Here is a 12,371-nt window from a genome sequence, read left to right on the forward strand (position 1 = left end):
ATAGAAACAAAGAGAACAATACAAAGAATCAATGAAACAAAGAGTTGGTTCTTTGAGAAAATCAACAAGATAGACAAGCCTTTATCTATACTAACTAAAAGGCAGAGAGAGTGCATCCAAATTAATAAAATCAGAAATGAAAAGGGAGATATAACAAGTGACAATGAGGAAGTCCAGATGCTGTGGGATGTTCTGTATGGCAAATGTGTTGCTGATTAGTCAATAAATAAAACACTGATTGGCCATTGGCTAGGCAGGAAGTGTAGGTGGGACAAGAAGGAGAATAAAGCTGGGAAGTGGAAGGCTGAGGCAGAGAGACACTGCCAGCCACCATGATGACAAACAGCATGTGAAGATGCCGGTAAGCCACGAGCCACGTGGCAAGGTATAGCTTTATAGAAATGGATTAATTTAAGCTGTAAGAACAGTTAGCAAGAAGCCTGCCATGGCCATACAGTCTGTAACCAATATAAGTCTCTGTGTTTACTTGGTCAGGTCTGAGCAGCTGTGAGACTGGCAGGTGAGAGAGATTTGTCCTGACTGTGGGACAGGCAGGAAAACTCTAGCTACATCCAGAGAATCATCAGGTCATACTTCAAAAACCTGTACTCCACAAAATTAGAAAATCTGAAAGAAACGAACAATTTTCTGGATAGGTACCACATAGAAAAGTTAAATCAAGACCAGATAAACTATTTAAATAGACCAATAACTCATAAGGAAATAGAAACAGTCATTAAAATTCCCCCACTTAAAACAAAAACAGAAACAAAAAAAAATCCAGGACCAGATAGTTTTAACACAAAATTCTACCAGATTTTCAAAGAAGAGTTAATACCAATACTCTTCAAATTGTTCCATACAATAGAAACAGAAGGAATGTTTCTGAACTCCTTTTATGAGGCTACAGTTACTCTGATTCCCAAGCCAAACAAAGTTGCAACAAAGAAAGTGAATTACAGACCAATCTCCCTCATGAACATTGATACAAAAATACTGGCAAACAGACTCCAAGAACACATCAAAACAATTATCCACCATGATCAAGTAGGCTTCATCCCAGAGATGCAAGGGTGCTTCAACATATGAACATCTGTAGTGGGTAGCCATTCCAGCTTTGATCTGGAAGTTCCAACCCCCATTGAGACTTCGGCAACTGTCACGCCTACAAGGCAGAGTCAAGGGAGGCGCCTGTGGACCCAAGATCTGGATCGGTGAGCGCTCTCGTTCTGGGAACCTGGATGGTGGAGGTGGACCAAGCAGAGCTCCAAAGAACACCACTGGACTGTGATAAACCTTCCCCAGACCCTGCGACCTACCTATCCCTTAATTTGTGAGTTACGCCATTAAATAAATCTCCTTTTAACTACGTGGAGTGGCCTTAATAATTACACCAATATCTGGCGCCCAACGTGGGGCACGAACCCACACCCCTGAGATTAAGAGTCTCATGCTCTACCGACTGAGCTAGCCGGGCTGGTTCCCTGACTGGGAATCGAACCCGGTCCACGGCAGTGAGAGCACCGAATCCTAACCACTAGACCACCGGGGATTTTTGGAATGATCTTTGTAACATGCCATTTACCTATGCTCTATACTTCTCTGGATTTTAGTATGTGTTTCTTGCATGATATTGTTTGCATTGGTTGTAGTTCCATCTTATCTAGGTCATTATCCCTCATTATTCCTGGACAATATTTGATAACCATTCCATTGTATATAGTCTTGTATTAGGTTAGAACTATCTTATTTAGACAAAAATGGGAAGATGTAGTGGGTAGCCATTCCAGCTTTGATCTGGAAGTTCCAACCCCCATTGAGACTTCGGCAACTGTCACGCCTACAAGGCAGGGCCAAGGGACGCGCCTGGGGACCCGAGATCTGGATCGGCGAGAGCTCTCGTTCTGGGACCCTGGATGGTGGAGGTGGACCAAGCAGAGCTCCAGAGAACACCACTGGACTGTGATACACCTTCCCCAGACCCTGCGACCTACCGATTCCTTAATTTGTGAGTTACGCCATTAAATAAATCTCCTTTTAACTACGTGGAGTGGCCTTAATAATTACACCAATAAAAGTCTGTCAATGTAATACACCATACAAACAAACTGAAAGAAAGAAAACCACATGATCATCTCACTAGATGCTGAAAAGGGGAACCTTCCCACGGGAGCCCTGCCTGCTGGACAGCAACTGGGGCCGAGTTGGATGGGTCTTCTGTGGGAAAGATTGGGGCCCAGATATGATATTTAGGGGCAGGCTTCCCTGGGTGTGAACCCAGTCACTCACCTCAAGGCTGGATGGGAGCTCTTGGCCAGATGGGAACTGGGGGCTGGTCTCCAGATTAAGGCTTTTTAGAGAGATTTTTTTCCCCCAAGTTTTCTAAGAAAAGCTTAGTTTAAGAGATTTTTTTGCCCCAAAGAAGAAAAACCAACTTTTCCCAAAACTTCTGAACTTTAAACTTTTTGGCTTCTTACACCCACAATTTTGCCTCAGGGAGAAATCACTATCTTCTGCACTTGGACTTAGCATTTCAGCTGTCCCCGGCCAAAAGCTTCCATAGGAAACTTTTTTCTACCTGATAAGTTCAAAAAGAGCTCTTTTTACTACCCATAAAGCTCAAAGAAAGATTTTTTCTTCCAGTTTGTGTTCATAGTCCCCAAAGTTAGAAAATTGAAGAGTTTTTCTGTCTAGTTGCTTTACTTATATTAAATAATATTTTTCTACACAATCTTACACTTCTAAGTTTTTCCTACAATATATTACTACACTATACCTTATACTTACTTCTCACAGATAGAAATTAAGAGATAGAAGATAAAATTTCAATAGAAGAGGTTTTTGCGCTGCAGCATGGGACATCCTTCCAGTCCATTTTTTCCTTTTTTCTCGAGGATAAAGACCCCTGCCCCTTATTAACATTCATATTCCATTACAACACTGGACATGTCTGCCCCCCCTTTTTTATCACTGGCAGGGTCTGACCATGCACTTTTGCCAAAACCTCTATAATAAAACTGTTTTTTTTCCTTTGCCTTTAGTCCTTAATACTTTGTCTTTAGTCCCTGTTCATTTATCTTTAGTCCCTACTTTTATTTTTTTTCCTTTAGTCTCTGTTCAGGGTGAAAATCTGTGGGGCATTTACCCACCAACCCCACAGTTCCCCAGAGTTTTCTTAAGTGCAAGCAGCAGGAAATATTAGATAGAAGGATTTAGATTGTGGAGATAAACAGATAGAAAATAAAGGATAGCCTCAAGAGGGCCTGGATCCTATTCCAACAATTCCCAACTGTCTCTGCCCTAAGGTATTCACAGAAACACCAAGGGGTGGCACAAAAGACCAACCCCACAGGATAGCCAGGGGAGACCATATCAGACACCTGCATTCAGGCCCATGGTTCTAATCATCCTCTCCATGAGAACCTGCTGGGTAAAGCCACAAGGAACCTGAAAATGGGCTCCCACAGATCCAAAAAGCTTGGAATATATGGGCATAATCAGGAATTAAAAAGGAAGTAAATGGTATAAGTGCAATAAAATATAGTCCTCATAGAGATCAGGCATGATCTCTAATGAAGACGAAGGAAAATTTATGATTTAGCATATAGGGGATGTAATAACAGCCCAATACTGGAAACTGATGTTTAGAAAAATACATATGAAGTGCTTGAACTAGGAAAGATGTTAAAAGAAATGAAATAACCTGTCATATTCTAGCTCCCAAGGCTATGTGACATGGAAATAGTGAACAGGATCAGTCTGTGTACCAAGGAAGTAGGAGAAAACCAAGGAAAATAACTATTTACCTCTTCTTCAGAAAAAGGCTGCATAAGCTGAGGTGGTAGAAAGAAAATCAGTCCTTGATCAACTGAATCAAAAGAACCATTAGTAACACTTTTTTATAACTGGTAGTAGTCCACAAGAGAATATTTGTTACTGGTTACTTTTCATTGTCAAGATGACACAAATTTGAGTCACTTGGAAAGAGGAAACCTCAGCTAAGTAAATTGGCTTGTGGCCATGCCTGTGAGGAATTGTCTTGATTACTTAGTGACACAGAGTTCCCAGGTCATTGTAGCCAGCACCATTTCTAGGCAGATGGAACTGGACTATATAAAACTTCTAGCTAAGTAAGTATTAACCAGTGAGGAAGTTACTAAGCAGTACTGCTCCATGATCTCTGCTTCAGTTCCTGTCTCCATGTTCCTTCCCTGACTTCTATGGACTGCTACCTGGAAGTGTAAGCTAAAATAAACCCTTTCCTCCTCAAAGTTGTGGTGGTCATGATGCTTATTATAGCAACAGAAATAAAACTCCTCATAGACAATAGAAGAAAGACAGGTATTGAGGGAGAGTTGAGTATGATAAACCCATGTTTGGTGCCCAGTTTACCAAGTCAGATAGTATTACATTCACAAGAGAATTAAGAAAGATTTTTTCACCCAATAGTAATCTTTGGAGTAGTAGAGGGCTTTAGTGGCTTGCTATTTCCATAGTAGATGAGATCTTTATGTGGTAGGAGAGGGCCTCACATATCTGAATATGTATAATTGGCACATAAATTGCATTTCTAGAGTGCAAAAGCAAAAGAAAGGGGGGGGGGGTAACGAGAAAAGAATAGACCTGTCAGACGGGGTATGTTAGGGTTACTTGAAGGCAGTGTATCATGCTATGTATTGAGCTGATGTTTCTAAAGAGATAAGTGACAGAAAGCTGAATGCTGTGTTAGTGAGTCTCTGGAAGCCTTTCAAGAGTTACCACCAATTCATGGAAAACAAGCTTGATAAAATAGTCCAGATATAAAGACTAATCTCTACCTAGGTGTGGGATGTTATCCATCTACAATATGTATTGTATATTTCTTGCCAGTAACTAAGTAGTAAAGACTGTTCACCAAGTCATAAGCCCCTGAAGCATAAATCTGTGTTCTATGAAATAGCCAGAAGGATCTTGGAGAAATATTGCAGATAATAGAGAATTCAATAAGGAAAAGGCCTCAATCATGCTGCTGTACCAAACATTGCTTTTTTGCCTGAAAAAATGGATACAAGTCATGGGATATTTTTATTATGTTTTTGTTAATGTTTGTTTTGAATCCAACCCCTTAGCTTGTCAAGAGCAATTAGTATTTTCTTAGAGTAGACAGTAGTGGTTCTTTAGAAATACGTTAAAGGAATTTTAACATTGTGCTAAGCTTTGAATGCCTTGTAGATTTGTAAATTATTTAGAAGAACAGCAAAAATAGCAGTTGTAGAGTTTACGTGAAGAAATCATACCTGTGTTAAAGTAGAACCCTTACGAGACATAAGGTTGTAAGATAACTTCACAGTGTCAAAGATACATTACTTTATGTTACCTTCCCAAGAATGTTTGACTAAGGAAGTCTATAAAATCCCCGAAACACAAGGTTATTGCCACTGGCATTGGCTGTATGCTGGATGGTAAGACCCAATTTCTGAAAGCACTTTACATTTTGGGTACAGGATGTGGAGAAATCTGATTGGAAGTGAGCTAGAAGTTTTCTCCTTTCTGGATAGTTTTTACACTATTTGAAGATACCACACAGGCTTTTGGTGGAAAACTGTCATCAACAATCATATTCAGTTATGGACCCCATATGTGTCACCCCACCATATCAATTGATTTACTATATCATTTTTAGGGGTTATTGTTCTGTTTAGATGGTTTATCTGGTCTTGATTTAATTTTGGTATGTGGTATTTGTCCAGAAAAATGTCCATTTCTTCCTGGTTTTCCATTTTTATGGAGTACAGGTTTTTGAAGTATGATCTGATGATTCTCTGGATTTCCTCCTTGTCTGTTGTTATGTCTCCCTTTTCATTTCTGATTTTGTTAATTTGGGTGCTCTCTCTTTGCCTTTTGGTTAATTTGGCTAGGGGTTTGTCTATCTTGTTGATTTTTTTTACAAAGAACCAACTCTTTGTTTCATTGATTTTTTTGTACTGTACTCTTGTTTTCTATTTCGTTGATTTCATCCCTCAATTTGATTATTTCCTGGCATCTGTTTCTCCTGGGTGAGTTTGTGTCATTTTGTTCTAGAGCTTTCAGTTGTGCTGTTAATTCATTGGTATGGGATTGCTCCATCTTCTTTATGTGTGCATTTAGAGCTATGAATTTTCCTCTTAGCACTGCTTTCATAGTATCCCATAAGTTTGAGTATGTTGTACTTTCATTTTCATTGAATTCTAGGAAATCTTTAACTTCTTTCTTTATTTCTTCCTTGACCCATTGATGTTTCAGGTTGGCATTATTCAGTTTCCATGAGTTTGTAGGCTTTCTATAATTTTTGTTGTTGTTGAAGTCTAACTTTAAGGCATGGTGGTCCAATAAGATACAGTAGGTTATTCCAATTTTTTTGTATCTGTTGAGATTTGTTTTGTGGCCAAGCATGTGGTCAATTTTTGAGAAGGTTACGTGGGGTGCTGAGAAGAAGGTATATTCTTTTGTGTTAGGATGGAATGTTCTGTAGGTATCTATTAAGTCCATTTGAGTCATAACATCTGTTAGGTCCTTTATTTCTTTGTTAAGTTTCAGTCTGGTAGATCTGTCTTTTGGTGAGAGTGGGGTGTTGAAATCTCCCACTACTAATATGTGGGGTTTGATGTGCGTTTTAAGCCCTAGTAGTGTTTCTTTTATGAATGTGGGTGCTTTTGTATTTGGGGCATAAATGTTTAAAATTGAGACTTCATCTTGGTGGATTTTTCCCGTGATAAATATGTAATGTCCATCCTGGTCTCTTTTGATTGATTTTAGTTTGAAGTCTATTTTATTAGATATTAAGATTCTACACCAGCTTGTTTCTTAAGTTCATTTGCTTGGAAGGCCTTTTCCCAGCCCTTTACTCTGAGGTAGTATCTGTCTTTGAAGTTAAGGTGTGTTTCTTGTATGCAGCAGATGGATGGGTCCCATGTTCTTATCCATTCTGTTAGCCTCCGTCTTTTTATAGGTGAGTTGAGACCATTGATATTGATGTATTTTAATGACCAGTGATTGTTAATTCCTGTTATTTTTTGTGGTTGTGTTGTGTTGTCCTTGTTTGGTGTATGTTGGTGTGGGATTATCTATTGCCTGAGTTTTCATGCATGTGTTTGGCCTCTTTGGGTTGGATTTTTCCTTCTAATGCTTTCTGTACAGGCTGGGTTTGTGGACAGGTATTGATTAAATCTGCGTTTATCATGGAATATTTTGTTTACTCCACCTATGGTGATTGAGAGTTTTGCTGGGTATAATAGTCTGGGTTGGCATCCATGGTCTTTTAGTGTCTGCATAAGATTTGTGCAGGACCTTCCAACTTTCACAGTCTCTATTGAGAAGTCTGGTGTTATTCTGATGGGTTTGCCTTTATATGTTATTTAGCCGGTTTCCTTTGCGGCTCTTAATATTTTTTCTTTGTTCTGTGCGTTTAGTGTTTTGATTATTTTGTGTCGAGGGGACTTTTTTTTTTTGGATCCAGCCTATTTGGTGTTCTATAAGCTTCTTGTATCTTCATAGGTATTTCTTTCCTTAGGTTAGGAAAATTTTCTTCTATGATTTTGTTGAATATATTTTCTGTGCCTTTGAGTTGGCATTCTTCTCCTTCTTCTATCCCTATTATTCTTAGGTTTGGTCTTTTCATGGTGTCCCAAATTTCTTGGACGTTTTGTGTTATGACGTTTTTGTCTTTTGTGTTTTCTTTGACTGACGCATCTATTTTCTCTATTGTATCTTCAGTGTCAGAGATTCTCTGTTCCATCTCTTGCATTTGGTTGGTTATGCTTGTTTCTGTAGTTCCTGTTCATTTAGTCAGGATTTCTATTTCCAGCATTCCCTCAGCATGTGTTTTATTTATTGTCTCAAATTCATTTTTCAGATCTTGGAATGTTTCTTTCATCTGTTTAATTGCTTTTTCTTGGCTTTCTTTGATTTCTTCCAATTTTTTGTTTTGTTTTTTTTTTTCATTTCTTTAAGGGAATTTTTTAATTCCTCTTTAATGGAGTTTTTCATTTTCTCTTTAAGGGAATTTTTTATTTCTTCTTTAAGGGCCTCTACCATCTTCTTAAGTCATTTTTAGGATTGATTTCTTCTATTTCTTCTGTCTTGGTATGTTCAGGTCTTGCAGGTGTAGAATCACTAGGTTCTGATGTTGCCATATAGGTCTTTATGTTGTTGCTTGTATTTCTGATCTGGTGTCTACTCATCTCTTCCTTTGCTCTGTGCAGGCCATGTCTGTGTCTGAAAGTGCCTCTCTTGTTCTAATTTTTAGTCTTGTTTTACTAGGAGTTCTTGGTTAGATTGGTGCTGTTGGGCTGTTTCTTTGGGAGCAGCTGATCTCAGTCGGTGAAGTATATACTTATGATTCTGGTGATCTGGTTTGGTGGCTGGGCGGCGCCTTCTTCTGTGTTGTCAGGTCACGTTTTGCTCATTCGTCAACTCCTCAGCTGATCTTGTTTCCTCGAACTTCAAACTGTAGGAATCTGAATCCTCTCCCAGATGGATTTCAGCTGAGCAGGGTAGTCTCACCAATACCTCCAAGTTGTTGGGTTTCTCAGGATCAGCAGCTGGACCCTGGGTTGGCCTCAGACAGAGTGTTCAGATCCATTCTGGTTCCATCCCACAAAGATAGCTTCTTCTCCAGGTGTTGGGATTAAAGGTGTACCTGCCTCTGCCGGGCCTGTCTGTCATGTGCATTTCTGTACCACACCTGTGAACCACTGCAGATTATTTTTTATGACAATGAGAAATGTCTGCTACAGGCAGCACCAATCTACTTCAGAGAAGATAATGGGAACTGAAGAAACTCCCCATGGAGTTTATTTGATTTGTGGCAAAAGTTAGCTACTGGGCAAGAAAGTGTCCTTACCTTAACTGCTGACAGTATGCTATCCAAAATAGACAAGCAGGACACAAAAGAAAGGACTGTCAATCCTTGCCAAGACAAGGTAGGAAGGCTCTTTAGAAAATCCTGCTTCACAGATGAGTCTGTCAGATGTGCTAGGCTTATAGGCTGAAGATGCATGCCCCAACATTGCAGAGAAATCTTGGGTGAGTGTCCAGACAGCCAGCTGTTTCTGTCATTTCTCTAATTTTTGGAAGTTGTTTGTTTGCACTTCCTGTTTACTTAGGTAATATTATTGCCTTCTCGGGTCTCTGAGGGAGTTGTAGATTAGATAGTTATAGTTTTGCTTGTTAACAAATTCAGAAAAGAAACTCACTAAGAAGTGTAAAGTGTATAAGCTTGAAAGACATCAAAAGACAGTTTTGTGTTGGTAATACATATTAGGATAGAAAGTGAAATAGGTACAACATTTTGGACTCACCAAAGTAGGATGAATAATGGATTTTTTGTTTGAAAATGTCAAATGTTTATGGACTGGACATTGTTAATATAATTCTTGACTGTATATATTGTATATACTTGTACTTATTGTATATAGTTTTTCTTATATTAGTTATAACCTTTTATTATTTTAGACAGAAAAGGGGAAATGTGGTGATATATTGTATACCCCAATATATTGTGTACCCTAATAAACTTATCTGGGGATCAGAGGACAAAGACAGCCACTAGAATAGATATAGAGGCCAGACAGTGGTGGCACACACCCTTAGTCCAATCACTTGGGAGGCAGAGATCCATCTGGATCTCTGTGAGTTCAAGGCCACATTGGGAAAAGAGTCAGGCAGCAGTGGCAAACTCCTTTAACCCAGTATTTGAGATCTCCTGCCTTTGCTTGGAAAGCACATATGCCTTTAATCTCAGGAAGCTACATGGCTGGGTGGAGAAGGGTATATAAGGTGAGAGGAGACAGGAACTAAGAGCAGTTCAACTGAGACACTCCAGGGTGATGACCCAGAGGCTTTAGACTGAGGATTTGTGGAAACAGGACTGTGGCTCGCTCTGTTTCTCTGATCTTTCAGATTTTACCCCAATCTCTGGCTCTGAAGTTTTTTCTTTTTTTATTAATAAGACCTTTTAAGAGCTGTGTTATAATTCTATGTAAAGAAATTTCAGCCCGTAAGTTTTCTTCCTTAAAATTTTTAAATTTTTTTTGTATTAAAGCAGAGATATTTGCATAAAACTAAGTTAAAAATGTTCCCATATGTGGATTTGTATGTACTTAGTTCATTTCAGTTGCCAGTTACTTTAAAGACATTAAAAATTGCTCATTGGTTATCAGATATTACAGATGACAAATGAAGAATTTTTGTAGTGATAACTTGATCCAGAAAGGATTAAGTTGCTCTCTACTGGGCAATCCTGTATTTTTGGGGGGTGGGGTTGGGACAAAAAGCTATTGGTTAGGTTCCTGTTACTAATATCATGTGGAGATGATAGAACTAACTTTGCCAGTGGCAGTGGGTTTTGCTGTGTGATAACAGACTTAGTATATGGATTATGTTGCCAGTCTGCTCTGGCTGCAGGACACTCCTGAGGTAAGATTGTTGAGGTCAATGGCTAATATACATAACTTGTTCATGTCCTTAGATCCACCTAAATGGTAAATAAAACAAAGGACAAGAAAAGAGTGACATTTCTGTAGCTAGAAGTTTCTCTGGTCCTGCTCAGCCTCACAGTCTGGACAAATCTCTCCCATCAGTGGTCCAGTAGCCACTTATAAAATAATTGCTCAGAGATTTATATTAATTACAAACTGTATGGCCTATGCCTTTAGCTTCTGGCTAGCTAACTCATCTTAAATTAATCCATTCCTATTAATTTATGTGTTGCCATTTGGCCATGGTATTACCAGTCTGCTGGCATTTTGTTGCTCCTTTTTCCGTGGCTGGTGTCTCCTCAACTCTGCCTTTCCTCTCTCATTATCTCTGCTTGGATTTCCCAGCTGCCTGTAAGCTTTCTTGCCATAGGCCAAAACAGCTTTATTTAGAGCCACACATACACACAGAATACAGAAAGGCATCCCACAGCACATATCTTCTATTAGCTTCCTTGGGTTTAGAGCCTAGTTTGAGGCAAGTGTTATATCAGCTAAATTTATTTCCCTTTATCCCTTTGCTGCTGGATCATGATATGACTGGTCCCTTTTGAATCTAGTCAAGTAGAATATTCCATTTTTTTCCTTTATGAAATAACCTGGTAGAGAGACAAGCATGACTTTACAGGTGATTCTCCCTTCTGACAAGTAGGGTAAGTGATTTCTTTGAACAGACTGGAGCCACTGATAGGACAAGGAAGAACCAATGATATTTGCCATTATTGTTCTAGTAGATTTAAGACTTTCTAGGCCAGGGAAATTGTGTTGTGCCTTCAGAAACTATGTCATTGTAGCAGAGAAGCAATCATGGGCAACATGTAAACAATTGGTTATGAATATAATACCTTCAATTCCTGATGGCACTAACACTTAATTTTTACACAATTTACACATGTCAATAATATTCTTTTTAGCTTTAAAATTTTAAATATATTTAGTTAAGCTACATTATAATATGTGGGCATCTTTGTAAGTGCTTTGAAAAGCACATTCCTAAAAACTTTGAAAGGATATGAGGTTAGTTTGTGTACTAGTTAAAGAGAACTTGCCAGTACCAGCTCCCACCAGTTTCTGTGTATCTTCAGGAGATTTGTTGATTTAGCTGCCAATAGATCATCTTACTTTAATCTTAATTTGTTTAATTTTATGTTTTTCCCTCTCCTCCTGATTCCATTCCTTTCTTTCCTTCTCCCAAAGAGTCCTCATCCTACTTTTCTGATAAATATACATATATGTATTTCTGTGTTTGTGTCTGAGCATTTTATAGATAAATAGATTACATACAAGACTGCACACCTCTACTCTGGCATACAGCCCTGCATTTACTTCATTATATAAATACAGAGATAGATTCTATAAATGAAAAAAAGGAGTGGCATTTGTCTTTCCAAATCTTCCCTATTGTACTCAATGAACCATCTCCCATTCTATAAAAAACTTAACGAGTTATTACATCTGGAACCTGATTCACATGAGGAGTATGTAGATAGATGTGATAAACTAGAGCAGTCGGTGGACAGAGAAGCATGTGTCCAATATGAAATAAAGGAAGGAGAGACTAGGAAGGTTTTGTCCAAGTACTCATGTGAAATCTCACTGGATGGCACTTTAACCACACCACTGGGCCTTGCCTTGACCTCCTCCCTGCTGATTACGTGCTCTGTGTGTTGAAATATCCCCACTGATCTTTGTACTTAACCTTCACTATGGAGCAGAGGGTGAACTAGGTTGTTTTTTAATGTGTTTTAGCTCTATGATTTCTTTTTAACTGGATTTCTCTCTGTGTGTTGTTATAGGGAACAACGGTGATAACATCACTGTCATCAGTGCTGCATGACAGCAAGGAATTCCCCAACCTAGAGGTATTTGACCCGGGAC

General features: G+C 38.8%; 1 non-coding gene across 1 annotated transcript; it reads right to left on the reverse strand.

The window, feature by feature from the left end:
• Nucleotides 1-1,404: 1,404 nt before the first annotated feature.
• Trnak-cuu (transfer RNA lysine (anticodon CUU)) lies at nt 1,405-1,477 on the reverse strand. Its single transcript has one exon. It is a non-coding gene; the product is annotated as a tRNA-Lys (tRNA).
• Between the last annotated feature and the right edge of the window lie 10,894 nt (nt 1,478-12,371).

Source organism: Peromyscus eremicus, chromosome 1 (genome assembly GCF_949786415.1).
Source record: "Peromyscus eremicus chromosome 1, PerEre_H2_v1, whole genome shotgun sequence".
Lineage (NCBI taxonomy): Eukaryota > Metazoa > Chordata > Mammalia > Rodentia > Cricetidae > Peromyscus > Peromyscus eremicus.